Genomic DNA, 5,077 nt, shown 5'->3' with positions numbered 1-5,077 from the left:
GGCATGTTTTCTTAGTTAAACGACCTGCTGAACAGACACACCGAGATCGCGGCATGATGAATGATGAGAGGTGAAGACACGGGTGAACGGCCAGGAGAGACTTGTGAAAGCCGAGAGAAACGACTTGGGTATCTCTCGCTATTAGTCTGTCGCTTCGTTTAATTCATCCTTGAAGAAAAACTTTCCCTGTGCCTCTGCTCTAAAACAGAACATAAAAACATTTGGAGGGCATGAACCCCCTCAACCCTCACACTCACAAAAGCATTTCTGTGATGACATCTCAAACTCAACATTCGTAATCCTCCACTGAATGCTGTTTTTACTGCATTAAAGAGACAAAACCTCACACTTCCAGTGACACTCATCACGAACAAGGAGCTCCCCTCTGGTGGTCTCTGCCTGTTTATATTCATTGCCTGCTGATTAAGTGTTCTCTTCACTGCCGCCATCAATGCATTGAACGCCACTTCATGCCCTTCACGTAGAGGCAATTAGTTAAGGCCGTCTCCTATCATACCTACTGACAGCAGCTGTGAATCTGCAGACGGCAGTAAAGCTCAAGGTTCTGTTCGAGGCTTGTTCTATTGATCAGCAACCCCATCTCCTTTTACCCGTTTAATGACCCCCTTGATTTTCCCCAGAAAGGGTAATACAATATTGAAATGTCAGATGATTAATGCCGTTGTTCTTATGTCTGGTGAGGGTCTTGTTGGGGAAAGTGACAAATTTCTTGCCCTTTTCACTTCTTGGTCTGGTGGCGCATCGGGGCGGACTGATCCGTTGTAAGGAGCGAAACGCACGACGGAGGAACGGAAGAGCAAAGGAGGAGGAGAAGAAGAAGATGACACCACACAGGGGACGGGTTGGCTTGTTCTGGTTCTGGTGTCAGGGAATAGATTGGATAAATCCATCTTCATTAGGCCGATGGGAAGAAGCAGAGGGATGCTATACCTGGTGTGTGCACTCATGCGTTCGTGCAACAAGCTCTTATAAATGTGCTGCATAACTAATCCTTTAAAATAGAAATCCAATAGATGGTTTCAAACTATATGCATAATACAAAAACGCACAAATTGCTATTTCTACACTGGGAAATTTCACAATCAGTGCTGAGAAAAACTGAGAAATAAGGGCAGATGGGTAGAGTGTGTGTTCGTATAGCGTTTCACAGATGTATGGATCTTAGTTTGTATTTGCAGTAGGGATGCTAATCCAAGATCAAGATCAGATAAACAGAGTTACATTGGTAGCTCCACCGCAACAATTTCTTTGTCTAACGCTCTCAAAAAAAAAGACAACAGCAGGTTGTCAGTAGAGTTGATTTCAAACAGCATTCAATGGCATGTACCACCTGGCCAAAGCGACCGTTGACACGTCACAGAGCAATATGGGTTGGAGATGCGAGTTCGGTTGCTCAAACGCTCGAGTTTTATTCCGTTTTCCAACTCAACGTTGGTTAAGAATGAAATGGCTAGAATTTATTCACACCTCTACTATTGAATTCATCGTACCATCAGCACTCGGATTCGCTTCCATGGTGCTGTCAAGTACGACTTACAGTATGTGAGGTAAACTAAACGCTATTGGCTATTTGAAAAGGGGGAGGGGCCAATCAATATGTCCCACATTAGCTTCCTGTTTCAGTGGAAATCATACAAAGCTGCGCGTTCCAAGGCACTTCAGTGGGCCTTTAAAGATACTTTTGAAAAAATACAAATAAAATGTTTTTAACCCTCAGAGAGTCTTCGTTTAGCAGTCACACTCAGTGCCTTCCCGGTCAGAAGTGACCGGACACCTAAAAATGAAACTTCCTCCATCCCAGTAAAAACCAATGCAATTTATTTTTGTTCTATAATATTTATTCTTTTTAATTTAGTATTTTGAGACAATTTGATTGAACTTATTAATATTTATGCATTATTTATAGTCCATTTTTTGCCATTGAAAATAATGATACATTTTTTTTTTTTTTTTTTTTATATAGTATTTTCGGTTAAAATAGAGACTAGGCTTTCAGAAAAAAAATTAAATTAAAAAAATTAAATCAATTTATTAAACATAAAATGAAATAAATCATGTTATTGCATGGGTTTACCATTAGATACCTGTATAGCTCTAAATGGATATGCCTGTGAATTGTAGTTGTTTTTGGACCAAATTACTTACTTTTAAGATGTGGATTGAATGTATTTTTTTTTAGAAATTCTCAAATAATACTTTTTGCCAAGGTTTATAACATTTTATTAGTTATTATTTTAATAATTTTAATAATTATTATATGGATTATTAGGGGTGACCCCGAATAGTCGAAGATTCGATGCTTCGATAGGAGGAGCCTGATTCGACTACCGATCTCATGGTCGAATCTTTGCAGAGGTGTTATGAAACGAGGATCATGCCACTTTGGCTATTTGAGGGCGCTCAATGTCTGATTTCACATAGAACTAGCTTTTATGTCGTTAATATTCAGCATATTATGATAATGCTGTATATAAAAATGTGCAAAGAAAGAAGCTTTTAATAAAAAATTTTTTAACGTGCATGAATAAATCCAAACACCCCGTGACAGATTTAAGTTTCACTTTCGATCCGTGACCGACAGAGCGTCTTCGCGGCAAAGATTTAAATCTTTAACAATGTCTGGGATAAGAAAATCTAAAGTGTGGATGTACATCATCAGAAAGGATATTCTCCAAGGCTGGATTTAGCATCAGGAAAACCATTATAGCACTTCTGCCGGCCAACGTTAACACGTTTCACGCATAGACTGGGTTTCACGTTAGAATGTATTTTATCCGCGCGCACAATTTGAAAAGACTCCAACGGACACAGACAGAGTGAAAGACTGGATTTGTTCTCTCGATCAGGTAGGGTACAAGTGATTTCAAAACTTTTCAGCCGGTTATAATTTGATTTTTGGATGCTGTGAACATTTTTAGCTAAAAAGACTGCCACTCCAGTTTAGCATTTATTGTTGTTTCTGCAGTTAAAAAGACAAAGTTGAAAATTCTGGCTACTATCGTTATTTTAATAATTTCTTTATTTTTATTTTATTTATTAATCTGTCAGGGTTATCTAATCTAACTATTTGTGGCTTGTGTTTTGAATGTTCCCCAGCACTTTAGGCATTTTGCACACATTTGCTCCTCATCTTGTGACTTGATTCTAATTTATTTCGTTTTGTATTTTTTATTTATTAGAAAGGTTTAGGCCTATTCTGTTCTAATTTAATTTTAGTAAATTAATTGTTTATTTTTTCGGTGCATCGATGTTGTGCTGTAGGCTTGCCTGCTCGCACAGGTAATTTAGCCGATTTAATTTGATTTGCATGTGAAATGCAAATCCTGTCTGCAGTGTGGCCTTTCTGGAGTTATGTTATTTCTTAGTTTTATTGATCCAAAATGTTTTTATACATTTTCTTCTATATCTTTGTGTGATTTTCTGTACATCGCGGCTTTGAAACGTTAAAGCCCCGCCCCCATACACATGATTCGACTATTAGTCGACTATAGGCAAGACATGACGATTCTGATTCGACTATGAAAATCTATTAATTATAATATATAATATATAAAATATATTAATTATAATTATTAATTATGTTATGTTTTTCACTCTTGATGTTTTAGAGTTTCACCCCTTCATTGCTGAGCACTTTTTTTCTGCATCGTGGCCGATTTGTAGAGAATTTTTGTGTTTTTGTCAATTTCCCATTCATTTCCTATGGGGGTCATTTTTGACCGAAGACCACGAGTGTGACTATTTTTTTTATGACCACTTAGCATGCTCGGATCATGAACTCAATTTTTTTTTTGTGCTCACATACCTAATGCCATAAAAGTCACCAAGTATCATAACCTTCCGATGAAGCTGTGATTTTTAAAAATTCAAAACAGAAAATTATTCGGTCAGAAGTGACCGAAGACTCTCTGAGGGTTAATAATGTTAAATTAATTTTTTTTTTGCAAAAGGGATACTTCACCGATTAGCATTAAGCTTCGTATCAGTAGAAACCCGGTAGTATTTTCGAATGACCGTGTTTCCCTCCCTCATGTCCCCCTGAGACGAGAGATTTCTGTATTGTGTGTCTGGAAAAAAAACCTCAGATGACGCAAAAATAGTCATTTTGCATCATCGGAGGCTTTTTTGGCCAGAGGCGAGAGACTACAGCCAGTAGAAAGAGCTCGTTCCGCATGTTTTCAACCCGCCCATAGGGGGATCTCACGATAAAACGGCGTCTTTTCAGTTTCGAGTCAATAGTAGCCTAGTTGTATCATTTCTTCCGATAATGCCCTCTGTAACCGGTAGGCGTGGCTTGGGAGTGGCCTCGTAGGGCAGCGAAACAAGTGCATTCTGGGAGTTGTTGTCTTTCATCCACATGAGCCAAAAATACATTTTCTGGCTTTTCTCAGTCTAGAAGGCACCAACTACTAAAATAATTTCTACTTTCATAAATGACCCAATATAAATACACATTCATCTTTCCAGCAGTGAAATATCCCTTTAAAGTTAGGTTTAGTGTTTGTTTTAGCATTGTGTGATTGGCAATCAGTGCTGTGATTAACATGACAAATGAAAGCTTTAGAAATGGCTGCGGGGTGGATTTTGCGCTGAACTGGTTTGAGGAAAAATACTCGCAAAAAGAGCATCCGAACAAACTGTGCATGCAAAACCTATAAATTAATTCATAAATCCATAGACTGGCTGCATACCTTACTCCTTAGACAATTCCTTTGGCATCCATCCTCCAACTCCACCTTTACTTCTTTAATTAATTAGTTCTCGGTAGTGTAGAGTCGAGTCTAGTCTCACTCCTGTGATCCTGCAGAGGAAAAACAGACAAAACAGTCTAACTTTTCAACATAAAAGGATGGATTCTATGGCAATTTCAAAGTGTAAAATTGTGTACAGTGTCCCTAAAAAGTATATGGACACTTTTGGAAACTTACATCACACTGAAATTAGTCATTCTACTGGTCTTTATGTAAAATCTGTGATAACTCAAAAAAACAACAACAAAATCACCAGCAAGCAAATGCTAAAATGCTAACAGCAGCTAAAACTGTATCTAAACAAA

This window comes from Rutilus rutilus, assembly GCF_951802725.1.
Source record: "Rutilus rutilus genome assembly, chromosome: 9".
Lineage (NCBI taxonomy): Eukaryota > Metazoa > Chordata > Actinopteri > Cypriniformes > Leuciscidae > Rutilus > Rutilus rutilus.
Note: the sequence above shows the minus strand (reverse complement) of the source record.